The 22,683-nt window shown below is 47.4% G+C and overlaps 5 non-coding genes and 1 pseudogene across 5 annotated transcripts; all 6 read left to right on the top strand.

The window, feature by feature from the left end:
- The first annotated feature begins 1,764 nt into the window (after positions 1–1,764).
- Positions 1,765–1,955, top strand: LOC136574010 (U2 spliceosomal RNA). The gene has a single exon (XR_010786191.1). It is a non-coding gene; the product is annotated as a U2 spliceosomal RNA (small nuclear RNA).
- Positions 1,956–9,808: 7,853 nt separating this feature from the next.
- On the top strand, positions 9,809–10,011 carry LOC136573976 (U2 spliceosomal RNA; annotated as a pseudogene).
- Positions 10,012–12,899: 2,888 nt separating this feature from the next.
- Positions 12,900–13,090, top strand: LOC136573804 (U2 spliceosomal RNA). Its single transcript, XR_010786022.1, has one exon. It is a non-coding gene; the product is annotated as a U2 spliceosomal RNA (small nuclear RNA).
- A 2,890-nt stretch (positions 13,091–15,980) lies between these two features.
- Positions 15,981–16,171, top strand: LOC136573803 (U2 spliceosomal RNA). The gene has a single exon (XR_010786021.1). It is a non-coding gene; the product is annotated as a U2 spliceosomal RNA (small nuclear RNA).
- A 2,966-nt stretch (positions 16,172–19,137) lies between these two features.
- On the top strand, positions 19,138–19,328 carry LOC136573802 (U2 spliceosomal RNA). Its single transcript, XR_010786020.1, has one exon. It is a non-coding gene; the product is annotated as a U2 spliceosomal RNA (small nuclear RNA).
- A 2,894-nt stretch (positions 19,329–22,222) lies between these two features.
- Positions 22,223–22,413, top strand: LOC136573801 (U2 spliceosomal RNA). The gene has a single exon (XR_010786019.1). It is a non-coding gene; the product is annotated as a U2 spliceosomal RNA (small nuclear RNA).
- The last annotated feature ends 270 nt before the right edge of the window (positions 22,414–22,683 follow it).

The following is a 22,683-nucleotide window of genomic DNA, read 5'->3' as shown; positions in this document are numbered from 1 at the left end:
TGTCCTCTGGGATGGGATGCAGAGGGACAAGAATGTGATGGTTCTCTCTTTAGATTTTGAGAAAGCCTTTGACCGGCTTTCTCATGCCTTTCTGTTTAATGTGTTAGATAGGATGGGTTTCCCATCTAGTCTCTTAAGAGCTATCAGAAGCCTATATGATGGGATTGGAAGCCAAATTCTACTCCGTGGCTTTGTAACTAACCGGATTAGAGTCTGTTCGGGAGTCAGACAAGGCTGCCCGCTATCCCCGTTAGTATTTATTTGTGCTATGGAACCCTTGTTCTGTATGTTGCGGAGAGATAAATTTATGAGAGGAATGATGGTACCGGGCAGTGGAGGGAAGGCTGTGAAGGCTCTTGGTTACATGGATGACGTCTGCATAGTGACAGAGCATAAAGCAGAGTTGAGCAGAGCTAAACTGCATACAAACATCTTCTGCGGGGCATCAGCCTTCCGTGTGAATTGGGACAAATGTGAGGTGAAGTGCTTTGGAGGAAAGTGTGAAGTGGCAGATGTGGGAGTGAAAGTGGTCAACAGTATAAAAGTATTAGGCATAAAGTTTGAAGAACGCTTGAATGGCCATGAGAATTGGGAAGAAGTAAGAGACAAAATAAACAGAAAATTAGACTTCTGGAAACTGCGAGAGCTAACCTTCACAGGTAAAACACTCATCATCAAATGTGTCATCTTACCAATGCTGCTCTACATAGCTAACATTTTCCCACCAAGCTACATGGAGCTCAGGAAAATAAATAGAGTCCTGTTCCTCTTTCTATGGGGAGTTAAAATGGAGAGAGTGAAAAGAACCACAGTGGTAAAGTCCAGACAAAACGGTGGCTTAGGCTTCCCGGATGTCCAACTGTATTTGGCGATTAACTTTATGATGACCGTACTCAGACTCATCCAAGGGGATACTAAAGTGGCGTTCATGACCAAATACATTGGGGGATGGCTGCTCTGCAGGTTACAATGGTGTGAGAGGAGGCTGACACAGCCGGTGGCGTTTACTTGCCCAGCCTGGTATGTGCGAATGGAAAAGTTTGTGAAAGAGAATGATTTGACTGGTCTGAACAAAAATGAGCTTAGAAACAAAAAGAAGGTGCTACAAATGTGTAAGAGAGGAGAACTGGCAGAAGACATTGACTTACTGACACATGTAGAGGCAGAAAGAGTCTGGGGTAACCTTTCCCGGCAGGACGGGACAAACAGACAAAAGGACATCATGTGGTTAAGTATGCAAGGGGCCTTACCTGTGAGAGAGGTCCAGAAAAAGAGGGACCTGGTGCGCAGCGAAGCATGCCCACGGCAGCGCTGTGGAGGGATAGAGAGTATCCTACATGTCTTCTGGAACTGCGGGTTTGCACAACGAGTGTTGGGAAAGTTGAAACCCCTGATAAAAGAGCTCACAGGGCTCACATACTTATCATTTGCCTTTGTGCTTTTTGGTATCGGAGTTACAAATAAAGACAAAAGTCATGTTTTATGGTTATTAATGCTATGTATTAAAGAGGTACTCTGGGACGCACGAAACATCTATGTGTATAAAAGGGAATGCTGGGAGGAAGATGATTGTGTCAGACTGATCCTGAGTCGTCTTTATCTGTGTTACTTATATGATAAAAAGAAGCGAGGAGTACCTGATGCCGAAGGGATCTGGAAGTTCAAGAAATGGAAACACCTTGTAAAGTTATAAGTATTCTTCTTTATTGTGTGATTTGAGTGTAATTTGCAGATTTACAATGATTGAATAACCTGTTTGTGCAAATAAAGTTTATTTTACAATTAAAAAAAAAAAAAAAAAATCTGTTCTTATCAGTTTAATATCTGATACGTCCCCTATCTGGGGACCATATATTAAATGGATTTTTAGAACAGGGAGCTGGAAAAAGAGCTTGCTCTGTCCACTCCGCGCATTGACCTGGTATTGCAGTACCTCCAGGACCGGTGCACCCCCTTTCCTACAGCAGTTTCCAAAAGCAGAAAAACAAAACTGACGAGCAAGAGGTGCAGCGCAGCTGTGGCTGCTTCTGCTGCTGCTAACAAACCAGCACTTTGACTGACACTCAGCCCGTCTGCTGCCGTGGAGCTCGCAACATTGTATCCACTGTGCACAGCACAGGTACAACTGGAAGCAAAACAACACACAGCAGTTCATATGCCAGCCGCACTCTATAGTTCGTACCTACCGCTGCGCTAATAGCCAAGTTGGAAACATCGGGCAGGCACAGCGTATCCTGGCAGCCTGCATCTGTATGCTCCACGTATTCGGGTCATGGGTGTATGTGCAGGGGGTGCGGTCGCACCTGGGGCCCGGAGCCCTAGGGGGCCCATAAAGTCTCTCTTCCCCACATTGTAAACCAATGCTATCAATGAAGCTTTATAGTTTGAGGGCCCAGTCCCAGACTTTGTACTGGGGCCCCGCAGCTTCAAGTTACACCTCCGGATCAGGATAATGCTAGGCCATTCCAACCAGCCTGTGTGAGTGACCTGCAGTCGCTGGTAGTCGAAAAGCGGCCGGCCCCGGATGTGTGCTTCAGAGTGGACAGACAGCAGTGGACCCCCAATCACACAGGCCCGAGGCTTGCTATGCAGCACGGAATACCTCATTGGACTGCAGCGCTCCACGCGGGCTGAGATACACGCTCCACGTGGGATGGGCAGTATTCCGTCCATGAGGATCCAGGCCAACGCTTACAGATGGAGCAACACCCGGGGAGCAAAGAACTCCAACGAACGGACGTCTACTTTAAAAGGATGTATTGCTTTATTCAATGCATGGACACAGAAACAGTTCAACCGCTCGCTAAAGACCGCAGTCAATACAGTAAAGAGAGAAATGTGTCTGTTTAATGTAAACTTGCACGGAGCTCGTTTGTGAGCCACTGACTGAATGAATGCTGCTGCTGCCGCTGCTGCATGTCTGAAACGTGGTCTGACGTTACATGCACCAGCAGGGATAAGGCCTTGCCTATAAGCATTCCCCAGCTGGCAAAAACGGAACCTCCCTGCCTATTCCTCACCGTGGAAGAACGGAACCTACCTTTTTTTTTAAAAAAAAAGAAAGCCACAGCAGCAGCCAACTCGATTTTGGTAGGCCGCTGTCTCCCCCTTGTGTGCTGCATTAAAAATGCACTCCGCTAAAAATAACTGATCCACGAAATAGAGCGTAGGGAGAGAATGAGGCTTCTAGATGAGCCGTCAGGCTATGATAAATTGTATCACACCTGGGCGATATGGATAGATGCCCGGAGCTCACCCCTATTTACTAGGTGCTTACAGACAGGGACATGTGAGTAACACGTTTAAACCACAATCGTAAAGAGAAACAGCAATCCCGGAGCGCCCCCCCTCCCCCTTTTTGTTTTATTTTCTCTTTCTCCCGTGTCATAGATACCTACCCTCCCTTACCGCTCCCCCCCCCTTCCCCTGTTTGTAGACCTTATAAAATATCACAGACAAACATTATATAGTTCAACTCGAAATTTATTTATTAAGTTTCATTGTCAAAGTTATTTTTACATTGCTTTGAGATAAGGCAAAAGTTTCCCCCCCCCCTCCATGAAACCAATAAAACCTATATTGAATAAAATAAAAATGATGCAGTTACCGGTAGTTCTGCAGTTACCGGTAGTTCTGCAGTTACCGGTAGTTCTGCAGTTACCGGTAGTTCAGCAGTTGCCGGAAGTTCAGCAGTTGCCGGAAGTTCAGCAGTTGCCGGAAGTTCAGCAGTTGCCGGTAGTTTTGCAGTTGCCGGTAGTTTTGCAGTTGCCGGTAGTTTTGCAGTTGCCGGTAGTTTTGCAGTTGCCGGTAGTTCAGCAGTTGCCGGTAGTTCTGCAGCTTCTTGGTAGAGATAAAGACCATCTCCCGTCTCCCAGCTGCAGCAGAGACTGACTGAAATCGCTGCCAAGCCCGGTATTTATGCTTCTAAATTGATGACATCACAATGGAGTGACATCAGCCTGCCATACACCTGGCTCATGACATCACAAGGGAGTGACATCATCAGCATTCCAAACACCTGGCTCATTTGCATACAGTATGTATGTATGACATCACAAGGGAGTGACATCATCAGCATTCCAAATACCTGGCTCATTTGCATACAGTATGTATGCATGTATGTGTCTATCTATCCTATCCTATCCTATCTAATCTATCTTTATTAATTACGTAGAATATAGATATGGATTATTTCTGAATTATAGATTTTGTAGATATAGATTAAAGATAGATTTAAGATTGTGTGTGTGTGTGTGTGTGTGTGTGATAGATATATATATATATATATCTCTATGTAAAAAAAATATAAAATCTGTAGTTATGTATGTATGGCGGGAAAAAAAGGCCTGCTGTATGTTTTTAAGTTCTTCGGATGACCATGCCGTTCTATTATTCTCCTTACTAGGGTCTACTAATGCCGGCCCAGGGGAAGGCAATAAAGCCCTATGGGGCCGAAGCCAATTTCCCTCATTTCAGGTAAAAAGTTTCCATCCGTCCCCACTCGAAATGCGGCCGGCCGAAGAGATCCCTCCAACCGACCGGCCGACGCACCTTCAGAGACAAACTAGTGCTTGCTTCTAGTGTCATCGCAGGCTTAACCATCCTGGGTAGGGAGCTGACGAGTCCTGCAGCAGCAGCAGCAGCAGGCTCTGCAAGCCTAGGATGCGTGAGCACGGTGCAAGAGGAAGGACTGAGGGAGGGAGGGAGGGCGCGGTTGAGAAGGCGTGGGACGGGGCTATGCAAAACTCTTCCATCTCCCTGGGTGCATTGTGGGTGCGCCCAGAGTGCCGGCTGAGCGTGTTGCCTCAAGCCTTGGAAGTGGAGTTGGGCGGGCCGGGCTGCAGGTGAAACCCATTTCGGGTTATCGCTTCTCGGCCTTTTGGCTAAGACCAAGTGTCTGTGCTGGAAGTTCTGAGCTTGTCGTACCCTCGGCCCTGAGGCATCGGCGGATTTATTCGTCTTAAGCCTCTTGCTGCTATAGGGGGAGGACCTGCAAAGATTCCTGGGAAGGCGATCGACAATACCCTACTGAAATGGCAGTGAGCATGATGGCTTCAGTGCGCTTTGCTGAGCCTGGTGACCTGCGCATTAAGAATTCCTTCAAAATCGACGTCGCTGAAGAGGTTCGTGAGAAAGTCTCCCTGAGTTTCCTGGTGAGAAGAGTCCTGCTGGAGATCCTGAAGGTGAAGAGAGATGACATCCTGGCTCTACAAGATTCTCCTGGTCGATTTATCCTCACCTTGGACTCTGAATCTGCCTGCCAGAGCTGCTTCTTCTACATCAAAGCAAGTCTGCATGAAGAAGACCTTAAAGGACTGACCTTCGTTGTTTTGTATTCCGGAGGTGAGAAACCGCTGGTTGTCCACATGAACAATCCCCACGTGGACTTAGAGGACATCTCCCGCTTCCTATGGAATTATTGTTCGGAGGTCCGGTTTTCCCATAAGGTTCTGAATGCCGAAAGACTCTGGACTGGTAAATATAAATTCTTTGTGAAACTTCAGCGCAATTCGGAGGGAATTGGTGGACTGAATCACCCTCCATCCAGTTTTTCCATTGGCAGAGATCGAGGACGTTTGTTCTATCCTGAGATGCCCCTTTTCTGCCGCAAGTGCAATGAGTTTGGCCACGCTCATGATAGTTGCAAGGAGGAAGTGGCTATATGCAAAAAATGCTACAAGAAGGGGCATGCAACCGCAGCTTGCCCCAATGAAATTGTGTGCAATATTTGCAACCTGCCTGGCCATCCTTTCAAGGACTGTCCATTAAAAAAGACCCCTAGGTCATATGCTGATGCGCTCAGGAGGCAGCCGGTCCTTGCCGGTACATCAGTGGAGCAGAGGCCACCAGTCAGGCCTCCACCCAAAGAGCAGCCTGCTGACCCTCCTAAAGAGCAGCCTGCAGACCCTCCTAAAGAGCAGCCTGCAGACCCTCCTAAAGAGCAGCCTGCTGACCCGCCTAAAGAGCAGCCTGCTGATCCATCTAATGAGCAACCTACCGGCTCATCTGGCAATCGCACAACTCCAGTGGTCTGCTCAGAGACTCCAGAGGGCCTGGTTGGGGAGGACTCCTCGGCGGCGGCTAAAGGTCTTACTAGTGGGACCTCAGAAAGTGAGGAGATGGACTTTGAAGTACAGAGGAAGAGGAAAACAGGAAAGGCAGAGGGAGGCAGTGCAAAAGTCAAAAAGATGCCCATAAAACTGACTAACATGCAGCCCACAACTGAGACATCTGAGCTTCCTTCCACTACTCGAACCTACAAGCCAGTCCCATCTAGGCTGCAGCTGCCTCCTGATCCACCCCCTTCGGACCCTATTAACATAGAGTTCTCGGACCCATCCGGCAACATTTCAAGCCCGGGTACGGTTGGGATAATGTCCGACTCGGATAGCAGCACCTAAACCATCATCCTATGGCCAGCAACATCCGGATTGCCTCGCTGAATGTGAGGAGTTTAAAGAGTCCTGCAAGAAGGGCTGCTTTATTTTCTTATTTATCAACAGTGAACTGTGATATAATTTTGTTGCAGGAATGTGGCATTGACTTTGACATGAGCTATGCTGAACTGAGAGAGAGCTGGACTCTAGGTCCCTCCGTGTGGTCTGGAGATAACGAATGCAAGTCAACAGGTGTCGGAGTCTTGTTCAAGTCCCATGACTTCAAAGTAACATCCTTTTTGCACATTGTGCCTGGGCGAGCTCTCCTTATAAATGCCAGCCTTGGGGGAACAGACTTTAGACTACTGAATATTTATGCCTCTCCAGTAAAAGAAGAAAGATCTCAGCTCCTTCAAGACCTGCAGTATTATCTACCCGGTTCTTCTGCGCTAATAGTCGGTGGCGACTTTAATTGCATCTTGCCTGGTGAGAAGAGATGGGGATCAGATGCGCCACGCAAAGATAAAACTGAAAAACAACTAAAAGACTTGTTGATGGACTTTAGACTTAAAGATGCCTGGCATGAACTACACGCAGCTGACCCAGGATACACTTGGGAAAGCACAACCTCCAAATCCAGAATTGACTTTTTCTTCATAACAGAGCAAGTGATCGCCAAGTCAATTGATTATATCAACAACATCTTTTCTGATCACAAGCTGCTCCTTGCGCAAGTGGAGCTGCCCAGTCTCCATAGAGCTCGAGGGGTTTGGAGGCTCAACACAACATTACTACAAGACCCAGACACAAAAACAGAATTCGTTGCCTTCTACAAAAAACTAAAAAATCAGCAAAACAACCATGCTTCTCTGCTTGACTGGTGGGAACACAGTAAAACTAAAATAAAAGAATTTTTTGTCAAGGCCAGTATCGCCAGAGCAAGGAAGAGAGCCAGCTGGCACAGGAGGCTCAACACAAAGCTTCAGACCTGTTTTAAGCTCAGAGAGCATGGTGTAGACATGGAGGACATTATTGTAAGTACAAAAAAGGAAATAGCTAAAGAGATACTCTCTAAGGGTAAAGAGCTGATTTACAACTCCAAAGTTAAAGTCCTGGAAGAGGATGAGAAATGTACCAGATTCTTCTTTAAAAAAGTTGTGGCGTCAAAGGAATTAATTAAAGAGCTGGAGGGCGAAACCTCATCAGATGGCATCCTGACTAAAGCCCAAGAATACTATCAAGAGCTCTTTAGTGACAAGTCCATGAATTGGTCCTTTGCTGAAGATGCACTAAACACTTTAGATTGCCAACTAGAGAGATCTGATCAAGAGCTGCTATGTACTGATATCACTTTACAAGAACTAGATGCTGCTACTAAAAGCCTCTCCTACGGCAAAACCCCTGGAGGGGATGGCCTCCCTGTGGAGTTTTACAGAACGTTTTGGGACATTTTAAGTGTGGATTTACTTGTAGTTTTTAAAGAAGCTTTTAAGTGTGATGTTTTACCTCTTTCTTGGAGGAGCGGACTTGTTTCCATGATTTTTAAGAAGGGGGATAGGTCTCACCTGGAAAACTGGAGGCCCATCACATTACTAAATGTAGACTACAAAATTATGTCCAAAACCCTGGTGAACCGTTTTAAAGGAGTTTTAAAAAAAGTGATAAATGCTGACCAAGTATGCGGTGTCCCTGGAAGAGGAGTGCAAGAACATCTTAACACCATCCGGGACATAATATGGTATCAGCAAGAGAGGCAGCAGAATCTGGCAATTTTGTCTCTTGACTTCCAAAAAGCCTTTGATCGTGTATCCCACAAGTTTTTATGGTCTGTTTTAAGAAAAATGCACTTTCCAGAAGATTTTATTAGGCAAATTGCGGTTTTATACAAAGACTCTTTTAGTAAAATTTCAATAAATGGTTCTCTGACTAAAGAAATTTTCCTGCACTCAGGAGTAAAACAAGGCTGTCCTCTGTCGCCAATTTTGTTTATTTGCGCAATAGAGCCCTTGCTGTCAATGCTCAGGAAAGACAAAGTCGTGAGAGGCGTTCCTATCCCCGGTGGTCAAGGCAGAGAAGTGAAGGTCCTGGGCTACATGGACGACATATCCATCTTTTGTACCTCGCCTACAGCACTAAGAAGGGCAATAAGATTGACAGAGTTCTTTTGTGAGGCTTCGGCCTCTAAGTTAAACCTGAGCAAAAGCAGCTGCTTCACTATCGGGAATTGGTCGGACGTGACAATCCCAAATCTCAAAATGCAGTCTGATGCAATAAAGATCCTAGGAGTAACCTTTGACAAGCAGCATGAGGGAACCCAGAGTTGGGAAGCTGTAAAAGGGAAACTGGAGAGGAAGCTTGACTTCTGGAAACTCAGAAGACTCACCTTGGAAGGTAAGATCCTAATCATCAAAGCCCTCCTGCTTCCAATGATGCTGTATCTTAGTTGTGTGTTCCCTCCCAATGACATCACGGTGAAAAGATTGCAGAGAATGCTGTTCCAGTTCATATGGAGCTCCAAGTATGAGAAGCTTAACAGGCAAACCATGCATAAATCTCACCATCTTGGAGGTAAGAATGTGCCCAATGTCAAGTTATTTCTGTACTCTAAATTTTTCAGTCTCTGCCTCAGAACCATCTTCCTGGAGAATACCTGGTCCTATTTTTTGAGATATGCCGCTGGACACATTTTCAGAAAGCGTAAGTGGGTGTCTTTTTCTTTGACCGCTCCAGTCCTAATTTTTTCCCCCAAGCAATATGTCATCCTGGAGAAAATTATAAGACTGTACAATCTGGATTCCTTTGAGATGGGAAATCTAAAAGATGCTAAAAAGCTGCTGTTAGAGGTAAAGAAGGCGGAAACCATGACTCCTCTATTGAATTTCTCCTACAACAGATGCGCTTCTATCTGGAAGAGAGTACATGCACCGTACCTGACAAATGAGCACAAGGACATTGCTTGGATGACCATACATGAGTGCCTGCCTACGAGAGACTTCCAACACCGAAGAAGATTCAGCAACACTGCCATTTGTCCTAGGCAGCATTGCGGTGATGATGAGACTACTTTACATGTCATGTGGAACTGTCACTTTGCTCAAGAGGTTTGGAGAGAATGTAGCCAACTTTTAAAGTTTTTAGCTGGCCTTGATTTTCTGAACCATGAAGTTGTTTTTTACGGACTGTTACCAAATCTTACAAAAGGAAAAGAAAGAGTCTTATGGTGCACTTTAAATTGTGTCAAGAACGCCTTATGGAAAGTGAGAAACATCTTGCTGTTTAAAAGAGACTGCATAAGTGGGAAAGACTGTCTTAAAATGGCGATAAGTGAACTGCATGTATATTATTTGCTTGATAAGAAGATCTTAGGGAAAAGCAAAGCCCTTAGTATGTGGAATTTTCATTTGTGGAATATGTTGATTTGAGAAATGTCTATTTATGCTTGTTTTCTATGACTAAGTTCAATAAATGTAAATGTAAAAAATCTGTTCTTATCAGTTTAATATCTGATACGTCCCCTATCTGGGGACCATATATTAAATGGATTTTTAGAACAGGGAGCTGGAAAAAGAGCTTGCTCTGTCCACTCCGCGCATTGACCTGGTATTGCAGTACCTCCAGGACCGGTGCACCCCCTTTCCTACAGCAGTTTCCAAAAGCAGAAAAACAAAACTGACGAGCAAGAGGTGCAGCGCAGCTGTGGCTGCTTCTGCTGCTGCTAACAAACCAGCACTTTGACTGACACTCAGCCCGTCTGCTGCCGTGGAGCTCGCAACATTGTATCCACTGTGCACAGCACAGGTACAACTGGAAGCAAAACAACACACAGCAGTTCATATGCCAGCCGCACTCTATAGTTCGTACCTACCGCTGCGCTAATAGCCAAGTTGGAAACATCGGGCAGGCACAGCGTATCCTGGCAGCCTGCATCTGTATGCTCCACGTATTCGGGTCATGGGTGTATGTGCAGGGGGTGCGGTCGCACCTGGGGCCCGGAGCCCTAGGGGGCCCATAAAGTCTCTCTTCCCCACATTGTAAACCAATGCTATCAATGAAGCTTTATAGTTTGAGGGCCCAGTCCCAGACTTTGTACTGGGGCCCCGCAGCTTCAAGTTACACCTCCGGATCAGGATAATGCTAGGCCATTCCAACCAGCCTGTGTGAGTGACCTGCAGTCGCTGGTAGTCGAAAAGCGGCCGGCCCCGGATGTGTGCTTCAGAGTGGACAGACAGCAGTGGACCCCCAATCACACAGGCCCGAGGCTTGCTATGCAGCACGGAATACCTCATTGGACTGCAGCGCTCCACGCGGGCTGAGATACACGCTCCACGTGGGATGGGCAGTATTCCGTCCATGAGGATCCAGGCCAACGCTTACAGATGGAGCAACACCCGGGGAGCAAAGAACTCCAACGAACGGACGTCTACTTTAAAAGGATGTATTGCTTTATTCAATGCATGGACACAGAAACAGTTCAACCGCTCGCTAAAGACCGCAGTCAATACAGTAAAGAAAGAAATGTGTCTGTTTAATGTAAACTTGCACGGAGCTCGTTTGTGAGCCACTGACTGAATGAATGCTGCCGCTGCTGCATGTCTGAAACGTGGTCTGACGTTACATGCACCAGCAGGGATAAGGCCTTGCCTATAAGCATTCCCCAGCTGGCAAAAACGGAACCTCCCTGCCTATTCCTCACCGTGGAAGAACGGAACCTACCTTTTTTTTTAAAAAAAAAGAAAGCCACAGCAGCAGCCAACTCGATTTTGGTAGGCCGCTGTCTCCCCCTTGTGTGCTGCATTAAAAATGCACTCCGCTAAAAATAACTGATCCACGAAATAGAGCGTAGGGAGAGAATGAGGCTTCTAGATGAGCCGTCAGGCTATGATAAATTGTATCACACCTGGGCGATATGGATAGATGCCCGGAGCTCACCCCTATTTACTAGGTGCTTACAGACAGGGACATGTGAGTAACACGTTTAAACCACAATCGTAAAGAGAAACAGCAATCCCGGAGCGCCCCCCCTCCCCCTTTTTGTTTTATTTTCTCTTTCTCCCGTGTCATAGATACCTACCCTCCCTTACCGCTCCCCCCCCCTTCCCCTGTTTGTAGACCTTATAAAATATCACAGACAAACATTATATAGTTCAACTCGAAATTTATTTATTAAGTTTCATTGTCAAAGTTATTTTTACATTGCTTTGAGATAAGGCAAAAGTTTCCCCCCCCCCTCCATGAAACCAATAAAACCTATATTGAATAAAATAAAAATGATGCAGTTACCGGTAGTTCTGCAGTTACCGGTAGTTCTGCAGTTACCGGTAGTTCTGCAGTTACCGGTAGTTCAGCAGTTGCCGGAAGTTCAGCAGTTGCCGGAAGTTCAGCAGTTGCCGGTAGTTTTGCAGTTGCCGGTAGTTTTGCAGTTGCCGGTAGTTTTGCAGTTGCCGGTAGTTTTGCAGTTGCCGGTAGTTCAGCAGTTGCCGGTAGTTCTGCAGCTTCTTGGTAGAGATAAAGACCATCTCCCGTCTCCCAGCTGCAGCAGAGACTGACTGAAATCGCTGCCAAGCCCGGTATTTATGCTTCTAAATTGATGACATCACAATGGAGTGACATCAGCCTGCCATACACCTGGCTCATGACATCACAAGGGAGTGACATCATCAGCATTCCAAACACCTGGCTCATTTGCATACAGTATGTATGTATGACATCACAAGGGAGTGACATCATCAGCATTCCAAATACCTGGCTCATTTGCATACAGTATGTATGCATGTATGTGTCTATCTATCCTATCCTATCCTATCTAATCTATCTTTATTAATTACGTAGAATATAGATATGGATTATTTCTGAATTATAGATTTTGTAGATATAGATTAAAGATAGATTTAAGATTGTGTGTGTGTGTGTGTGTGTGTGTGTGTGATAGATATATATATATATATATCTCTATGTAAAAAAAATATAAAATCTGTAGTTATGTATGTATGGCGGGAAAAAAAGGCCTGCTGTATGTTTTTAAGTTCTTCGGATGACCATGCCGTTCTATTATTCTCCTTACTAGGGTCTACTAATGCCGGCCCAGGGGAAGGCAATAAAGCCCTATGGGGCCGAAGCCAATTTCCCTCATTTCAGGTAAAAAGTTTCCATCCGTCCCCACTCGAAATGCGGCCGGCCGAAGAGATCCCTCCAACCGACCGGCCGACGCACCTTCAGAGACAAACTAGTGCTTGCTTCTAGTGTCATCGCAGGCTTAACCATCCTGGGTAGGGAGCTGACGAGTCCTGCAGCAGCAGCAGCAGCAGGCTCTGCAAGCCTAGGATGCGTGAGCACGGTGCAAGAGGAAGGACTGAGGGAGGGAGGGAGGGCGCGGTTGAGAAGGCGTGGGACGGGGCTATGCAAAACTCTTCCATCTCCCTGGGTGCATTGTGGGTGCGCCCAGAGTGCCGGCTGAGCGTGTTGCCTCAAGCCTTGGAAGTGGAGTTGGGCGGGCCGGGCTGCAGGTGAAACCCATTTCGGGTTATCGCTTCTCGGCCTTTTGGCTAAGATCAAGTGTAGTATCTGTTCTTATCAGTTTAATATCTGATACGTCCCCTATCTGGGGACCATATATTAAATGGATTTTTAGAACAGGGAGCTGGAAAAAGAGCTTGCTCTGTCCACTCCGCGCATTGACCTGGTATTGCAGTACCTCCAGGACCGGTGCACCCCCTTTCCTACAGCAGTTTCCAAAAGCAGAAAAACAAAACTGACGAGCAAGAGGTGCAGCGCAGCTGTGGCTGCTTCTGCTGCTGCTAACAAACCAGCACTTTGACTGACACTCAGCCCGTCTGCTGCCGTGGAGCTCGCAACATTGTATCCACTGTGCACAGCACAGGTACAACTGGAAGCAAAACAACACACAGCAGTTCATATGCCAGCCGCACTCTATAGTTCGTACCTACCGCTGCGCTAATAGCCAAGTTGGAAACATCGGGCAGGCACAGCGTATCCTGGCAGCCTGCATCTGTATGCTCCACGTATTCGGGTCATGGGTGTATGTGCAGGGGGTGCGGTCGCACCTGGGGCCCGGAGCCCTAGGGGGCCCATAAAGTCTCTCTTCCCCACATTGTAAACCAATGCTATCAATGAAGCTTTATAGTTTGAGGGCCCAGTCCCAGACTTTGTACTGGGGCCCCGCAGCTTCAAGTTACACCTCCGGATCAGGATAATGCTAGGCCATTCCAACCAGCCTGTGTGAGTGACCTGCAGTCGCTGGTAGTCGAAAAGCGGCCGGCCCCGGATGTGTGCTTCAGAGTGGACAGACAGCAGTGGACCCCCAATCACACAGGCCCGAGGCTTGCTATGCAGCACGGAATACCTCATTGGACTGCAGCGCTCCACGCGGGCTGAGATACACGCTCCACGTGGGATGGGCAGTATTCCGTCCATGAGGATCCAGGCCAACGCTTACAGATGGAGCAACACCCGGGGAGCAAAGAACTCCAACGAACGGACGTCTACTTTAAAAGGATGTATTGCTTTATTCAATGCATGGACACAGAAACAGTTCAACCGCTCGCTAAAGACCGCAGTCAATACAGTAAAGAGAGAAATGTGTCTGTTTAATGTAAACTTGCACGGAGCTCGTTTGTGAGCCACTGACTGAATGAATGCTGCTGCTGCCGCTGCTGCATGTCTGAAACGTGGTCTGACGTTACATGCACCAGCAGGGATAAGGCCTTGCCTATAAGCATTCCCCAGCTGGCAAAAACGGAACCTCCCTGCCTATTCCTCACCGTGGAAGAACGGAACCTACCTTTTTTTTTAAAAAAAAAGAAAGCCACAGCAGCAGCCAACTCGATTTTGGTAGGCCGCTGTCTCCCCCTTGTGTGCTGCATTAAAAATGCACTCCGCTAAAAATAACTGATCCACGAAATAGAGCGTAGGGAGAGAATGAGGCTTCTAGATGAGCCGTCAGGCTATGATAAATTGTATCACACCTGGGCGATATGGATAGATGCCCGGAGCTCACCCCTATTTACTAGGTGCTTACAGACAGGGACATGTGAGTAACACGTTTAAACCACAATCGTAAAGAGAAACAGCAATCCCGGAGCGCCCCCCCTCCCCCTTTTTGTTTTATTTTCTCTTTCTCCCGTGTCATAGATACCTACCCTCCCTTACCGCTCCCCCCCCCTTCCCCTGTTTGTAGACCTTATAAAATATCACAGACAAACATTATATAGTTCAACTCGAAATTTATTTATTAAGTTTCATTGTCAAAGTTATTTTTACATTGCTTTGAGATAAGGCAAAAGTTTCCCCCCCCCCTCCATGAAACCAATAAAACCTATATTGAATAAAATAAAAATGATGCAGTTACCGGTAGTTCTGCAGTTACCGGTAGTTCTGCAGTTACCGGTAGTTCTGCAGTTACCGGTAGTTCAGCAGTTGCCGGAAGTTCAGCAGTTGCCGGAAGTTCAGCAGTTGCCGGTAGTTTTGCAGTTGCCGGTAGTTTTGCAGTTGCCGGTAGTTTTGCAGTTGCCGGTAGTTTTGCAGTTGCCGGTAGTTCAGCAGTTGCCGGTAGTTCTGCAGCTTCTTGGTAGAGATAAAGACCATCTCCCGTCTCCCAGCTGCAGCAGAGACTGACTGAAATCGCTGCCAAGCCCGGTATTTATGCTTCTAAATTGATGACATCACAATGGAGTGACATCAGCCTGCCATACACCTGGCTCATGACATCACAAGGGAGTGACATCATCAGCATTCCAAACACCTGGCTCATTTGCATACAGTATGTATGTATGACATCACAAGGGAGTGACATCATCAGCATTCCAAATACCTGGCTCATTTGCATACAGTATGTATGCATGTATGTGTCTATCTATCCTATCCTATCCTATCTAATCTATCTTTATTAATTACGTAGAATATAGATATGGATTATTTCTGAATTATAGATTTTGTAGATATAGATTAAAGATAGATTTAAGATTGTGTGTGTGTGTGTGTGTGTGTGTGATAGATATATATATATATATATCTCTATGTAAAAAAAATATAAAATCTGTAGTTATGTATGTATGGCGGGAAAAAAAGGCCTGCTGTATGTTTTTAAGTTCTTCGGATGACCATGCCGTTCTATTATTCTCCTTACTAGGGTCTACTAATGCCGGCCCAGGGGAAGGCAATAAAGCCCTATGGGGCCGAAGCCAATTTCCCTCATTTCAGGTAAAAAGTTTCCATCCGTCCCCACTCGAAATGCGGCCGGCCGAAGAGATCCCTCCAACCGACCGGCCGACGCACCTTCAGAGACAAACTAGTGCTTGCTTCTAGTGTCATCGCAGGCTTAACCATCCTGGGTAGGGAGCTGACGAGTCCTGCAGCAGCAGCAGCAGCAGGCTCTGCAAGCCTAGGATGCGTGAGCACGGTGCAAGAGGAAGGACTGAGGGAGGGAGGGAGGGCGCGGTTGAGAAGGCGTGGGACGGGGCTATGCAAAACTCTTCCATCTCCCTGGGTGCATTGTGGGTGCGCCCAGAGTGCCGGCTGAGCGTGTTGCCTCAAGCCTTGGAAGTGGAGTTGGGCGGGCCGGGCTGCAGGTGAAACCCATTTCGGGTTATCGCTTCTCGGCCTTTTGGCTAAGATCAAGTGTAGTATCTGTTCTTATCAGTTTAATATCTGATACGTCCCCTATCTGGGGACCATATATTAAATGGATTTTTAGAACAGGGAGCTGGAAAAAGAGCTTGCTCTGTCCACTCCGCGCATTGACCTGGTATTGCAGTACCTCCAGGACCGGTGCACCCCCTTTCCTACAGCAGTTTCCAAAAGCAGAAAAACAAAACTGACGAGCAAGAGGTGCAGCGCAGCTGTGGCTGCTTCTGCTGCTGCTAACAAACCAGCACTTTGACTGACACTCAGCCCGTCTGCTGCCGTGGAGCTCGCAACATTGTATCCACTGTGCACAGCACAGGTACAACTGGAAGCAAAACAACACACAGCAGTTCATATGCCAGCCGCACTCTATAGTTCGTACCTACCGCTGCGCTAATAGCCAAGTTGGAAACATCGGGCAGGCACAGCGTATCCTGGCAGCCTGCATCTGTATGCTCCACGTATTCGGGTCATGGGTGTATGTGCAGGGGGTGCGGTCGCACCTGGGGCCCGGAGCCCTAGGGGGCCCATAAAGTCTCTCTTCCCCACATTGTAAACCAATGCTATCAATGAAGCTTTATAGTTTGAGGGCCCAGTCCCAGACTTTGTACTGGGGCCCCGCAGCTTCAAGTTACACCTCCGGATCAGGATAATGCTAGGCCATTCCAACCAGCCTGTGTGAGTGACCTGCAGTCGCTGGTAGTCGAAAAGCGGCCGGCCCCGGATGTGTGCTTCAGAGTGGACAGACAGCAGTGGACCCCCAATCACACAGGCCCGAGGCTTGCTATGCAGCACGGAATACCTCATTGGACTGCAGCGCTCCACGCGGGCTGAGATACACGCTCCACGTGGGATGGGCAGTATTCCGTCCATGAGGATCCAGGCCAACGCTTACAGATGGAGCAACACCCGGGGAGCAAAGAACTCCAACGAACGGACGTCTACTTTAAAAGGATGTATTGCTTTATTCAATGCATGGACACAGAAACAGTTCAACCGCTCGCTAAAGACCGCAGTCAATACAGTAAAGAGAGAAATGTGTCTGTTTAATGTAAACTTGCACGGAGCTCGTTTGTGAGCCACTGACTGAATGAATGCTGCTGCTGCCGCTGCTGCATGTCTGAAACGTGGTCTGACGTTACATGCACCAGCAGGGATAAGGCCTTGCCTATAAGCATTCCCCAGCTGGCAAAAACGGAACCTCCCTGCCTATTCCTCACCGTGGAAGAACGGAACCTACCTTTTTTTTTAAAAAAAAAGAAAGCCACAGCAGCAGCCAACTCGATTTTGGTAGGCCGCTGTCTCCCCCTTGTGTGCTGCATTAAAAATGCACTCCGCTAAAAATAACTGATCCACGAAATAGAGCGTAGGGAGAGAATGAGGCTTCTAGATGAGCCGTCAGGCTATGATAAATTGTATCACACCTGGGCGATATGGATAGATGCCCGGAGCTCACCCCTATTTACTAGGTGCTTACAGACAGGGACATGTGAGTAACACGTTTAAACCACAATCGTAAAGAGAAACAGCAATCCCGGAGCGCCCCCCCTCCCCCTTTTTGTTTTATTTTCTCTTTCTCCCGTGTCATAGATACCTACCCTCCCTTACCGCTCCCCCCCCCTTCCCCTGTTTGTAGACCTTATAAAATATCACAGACAAACATTATATAGTTCAACTCGAAATTTATTTATTAAGTTTCATTGTCAAAGTTATTTTTACATTGCTTTGAGATAAGGCAAAAGTTTCCCCCCCCCCTCCATGAAACCAATAAAACCTATATTGAATAAAATAAAAATGATGCAGTTACCGGTAGTTCTGCAGTTACCGGTAGTTCTGCAGTTACCGGTAGTTCAGCAGTTGCCGGTAGTTCTGCAGTTACCGGTAGTTCAGCAGTTACCGGTAGTTCTGCAGTTACCGGTAGTTCTGCAGTTACCGGTAGTTCAGCAGTTGCCGGAAGTTCAGCAGTTGCCGGAAGTTCAGCAGTTGCCGGTAGTTTTGCAGTTGCCGGTAGTTTTGCAGTTGCCGGTAGTTTTGCAGTTGCCGGTAGTTTTGCAGTTGCCGGTAGTTCAGCAGTTGCCGGTAGTTCTGCAGCTTCTTGGTAGAGATAAAGACCATCTCCCGTCTCCCAGCTGCAGCAGAGACTGACTGAAATCGCTGCCAAGCCCGGTATTTATGCTTCTAAATTGATGACATCACAATGGAGTGACATCAGCCTGCCATACACCTGGCTCATGACATCACAAGGGAGTGACATCATCAGCATTCCAAACACCTGGCTCATTTGCATACAGTATGTATGTATGACATCACAAGGGAGTGACATCATCAGCATTCCAAATACCTGGCTCATTTGCATACAGTATGTATGCATGTATGTGTCTATCTATCCTATCCTATCCTATCTAATCTATCTTTATTAATTACGTAGAATATAGATATGGATTATTTCTGAATTATAGATTTTGTAGATATAGATTAAAGATAGATTTAAGATTGTGTGTGTGTGTGTGTGTGTGTGTGTGTGATAGATATATATATATATATATCTCTATGTAAAAAAAATATAAAATCTGTAGTTATGTATGTATGGCGGGAAAAAAAGGCCTGCTGTATGTTTTTAAGTTCTTCGGATGACCATGCCGTTCTATTATTCTCCTTACTAGGGTCTACTAATGCCGGCCCAGGGGAAGGCAATAAAGCCCTATGGGGCCGAAGCCAATTTCCCTCATTTCAGGTAAAAAGTTTCCATCCGTCCCCACTCGAAATGCGGCCGGCCGAAGAGATCCCTCCAACCGACCGGCCGACGCACCTTCAGAGACAAACTAGTGCTTGCTTCTAGTGTCATCGCAGGCTTAACCATCCTGGGTAGGGAGCTGACGAGTCCTGCAGCAGCAGCAGCAGCAGGCTCTGCAAGCCTAGGATGCGTGAGCACGGTGCAAGAGGAAGGACTGAGGGAGGGAGGGAGGGCGCGGTTGAGAAGGCGTGGGACGGGGCTATGCAAAACTCTTCCATCTCCCTGGGTGCATTGTGGGTGCGCCCAGAGTGCCGGCTGAGCGTGTTGCCTCAAGCCTTGGAAGTGGAGTTGGGCGGGCCGGGCTGCAGGTGAAACCCATTTCGGGTTATCGCTTCTCGGCCTTTTGGCTAAGATCAAGTGTAGTATCTGTTCTTATCAGTTTAATATCTGATACGTCCCCTATCTGGGGACCATATATTAAATGGATTTTTAGAACAGGGAGCTGGAAAAAGAGCTTGCTCTGTCCACTCCGCGCATTGACCTGGTATTGCAGTACCTCCAGGACCGGTGCACCCCCTTTCCTACAGCAGTTTCCAAAAGCAGAAAAACAAAACTGACGAGCAAGAGGTGCAGCGCAGCTGTGGCTGCTTCTGCTGCTGCTAACAAACCAGCACTTTGACTGACACTCAGCCCGTCTGCTGCCGTGGAGCTCGCAACATTGTATCCACTGTGCACAGCACAGGTACAACTGGAAGCAAAACAACACACAGCAGTTCATATGCCAGCCGCACTCTATAGTTCGTACCTACCGCTGCGCTAATAGCCAAGTTGGAAACATCGGGCAGGCACAGCGTATCCTGGCAGCCTGCATCTGTATGCTCCACGTATTCGGGTCATGGGTGTATGTGCAGGGGGTGCGGTCGCACCTGGGGCCCGGAGCCCTAGGGGGCCCATAAAGTCTCTCTTCCCCACATTGTAAACCAATGCTATCAATGAAGCTTTATAGTTTGAGGGCCCAGTCCCAGACTTTGTACTGGGGCCCCGCAGCTTCAAGTTACACCTCCGGATCAGGATAATGCTAGGCCATTCCAACCAGCCTGTGTGAGTGACCTGCAGTCGCTGGTAGTCGAAAAGCGGCCGGCCCCGGATGTGTGCTTCAGAGTGGACAGACAGCAGTGGACCCCCAATCACACAGGCCCGAGGCTTGCTATGCAGCACGGAATACCTCATTGGACTGCAGCGCTCCACGCGGGCTGAGATACACGCTCCACGTGGGATGGGCAGTATTCCGTCCATGAGGATCCAGGCCAACGCTTACAGATGGAGCAACACCCGGGGAGCAAAGAACTCCAACGAACGGACGTCTACTTTAAAAGGATGTATTGCTTTATTCAATGCATGGACACAGAAACAGTTCAACCGCTCGCTAAAGACCGCAGTCAATACAGTAAAGAGAGAAATGTGTCTGTTTAATGTAAACTTGCACGGAGCTCGTTTGTGAGCCACTGACTGAATGAATGCTGCTGCTGCCGCTGCTGCATGTCTGAAACGTGGTCTGACGTTACATGCACCAGCAGGGATAAGGCCTTGCCTATAAGCATTCCCCAGCTGGCAAAAACGGAACCTCCCTGCCTATTCCTCACCGTGGAAGAACGGAACCTACCTTTTTTTTTAAAAAAAAAGAAAGCCACAGCAGCAGCCAACTCGATTTTGGTAGGCCGCTGTCTCCCCCTTGTGTGCTGCATTAAAAATGCACTCCGCTAAAAATAACTGATCCACGAAATAGAGCGTAGGGAGAGAATGAGGCTTCTAGATGAGCCGTCAGGCTATGATAAATTGTATCACACCTGGGCGATATGGATAGATGCCCGGAGCTCACCCCTATTTACTAGGTGCCTACAGACAGGGGCATGTGAGTAACACGTTTAAACCACAATCGTAAAGAGAAACAGCAATCCCGGAGCGCCCCCCCTCCCCCTTTTTGTTTTATTTTCTCTTTCTCCCGTGTCATAGATACCTACCCTCCCTTACCGCTCCCCCCCCCTTCCCCTGTTTGTAGACCTTATAAAATATCACAGACAAACATTATATAGTTCAACTCGAAATTTATTTATTAAGTTTCATTGTCAAAGTTATTTTTACATTGCTTTGAGATAAGGCAAAAGTTTCCCCCCCCCCTCCATGAAACCAATAAAACCTATATTGAATAAAATAAAAATGATGCAGTTACCGGTAGTTCTGCAGTTACCGGTAGTTCTGCAGTTACCGGTAGTTCTGCAGTTACCGGTAGTTCAGCAGTTGCCGGAAGTTCAGCAGTTGCCGGAAGTTCAGCAGTTGCCGGTAGTTTTGCAGTTGCCGGTAGTTTTGCAGTTGCCGGTAGTTTTGCAGTTGCCGGTAGTTTTGCAGTTGCCGGTAGTTCAGCAGTTGCCGGTAGTTCTGCAGCTTCTTGGTAGAGATAAAGACCATCTCCCGTCTCCCAGCTGCAGCAGAGACTGACTGAAATCGCTGCCAAGCCCGGTATTTATGCTTCTAAATTGATGACATCACAATGGAGTGACATCAGCCTGCCATACACCTGGCTCATGACATCACAAGGGAGTGACATCATCAGCATTCCAAACACCTGGCTCATTTGCATACAGTATGTATGTATGACATCACAAGGGAGTGACATCATCAGCATTCCAAATACCTGGCTCATTTGCATACAGTATGTATGCATGTATGTGTCTATCTATCCTATCCTATCCTATCTAATCTATCTTTATTAATTACGTAGAATATAGATATGGATTATTTCTGAATTATAGATTTTGTAGATATAGATTAAAGATAGATTTAAGATTGTGTGTGTGTGTGTGTGTGTGTGTGTGTGATAGATATATATATATATATATCTCTATGTAAAAAAAATATAAAATCTGTAGTTATGTATGTATGGCGGGAAAAAAAGGCCTGCTGTATGTTTTTAAGTTCTTCGGATGACCATGCCGTTCTATTATTCTCCTTACTAGGGTCTACTAATGCCGGCCCAGGGGAAGGCAATAAAGCCCTATGGGGCCGAAGCCAATTTCCCTCATTTCAGGTAAAAAGTTTCCATCCGTCCCCACTCGAAATGCGGCCGGCCGAAGAGATCCCTCCAACCGACCGGCCGACGCACCTTCAGAGACAAACTAGTGCTTGCTTCTAGTGTCATCGCAGGCTTAACCATCCTGGGTAGGGAGCTGACGAGTCCTGCAGCAGCAGCAGCAGCAGGCTCTGCAAGCCTAGGATGCGTGAGCACGGTGCAAGAGGAAGGACTGAGGGAGGGAGGGAGGGCGCGGTTGAGAAGGCGTGGGACGGGGCTATGCAAAACTCTTCCATCTCCCTGGGTGCATTGTGGGTGCGCCCAGAGTGCCGGCTGAGCGTGTTGCCTCAAGCCTTGGAAGTGGAGTTGGGCGGGCCGGGCTGCAGGTGAAACCCATTTCGGGTTATCGCTTCTCGGCCTTTTGGCTAAGATCAAGTGTAGTATCTGTTCTTATCAGTTTAATATCTGATACGTCCCCTATCTGGGGACCATATATTAAATGGATTTTTAGAACAGGGAGCTGGAAAAAGAGCTTGCTCTGTCCACTCCGCGCATTGACCTGGTATTGCAGTACCTCCAGGACCGGTGCACCCCCTTTCCTACAGCAGTTTCCAAAAGCAGAAAAACAAAACTGACGAGCAAGAGGTGCAGCGCAGCTGTGGCTGCTTCTGCTGCTGCTAACAAACCAGCACTTTGACTGACACTCAGCCCGTCTGCTGCCGTGGAGCTCGCAACATTGTATCCACTGTGCACAGCACAGGTACAACTGGAAGCAAAACAACACACAGCAGTTCATATGCCAGCCGCACTCTATAGTTCGTACCTACCGCTGCGCTAATAGCCAAGTTGGAAACATCGGGCAGGCA

Source organism: Eleutherodactylus coqui, chromosome 7 (assembly GCF_035609145.1).
Source record: "Eleutherodactylus coqui strain aEleCoq1 chromosome 7, aEleCoq1.hap1, whole genome shotgun sequence".
Taxonomy (NCBI): Eukaryota; Metazoa; Chordata; class Amphibia; order Anura; family Eleutherodactylidae; genus Eleutherodactylus; species Eleutherodactylus coqui.
The sequence above is the reverse complement of the archived record's forward strand: the minus strand, read 5'-3'. Positions and strand labels throughout refer to the sequence as shown.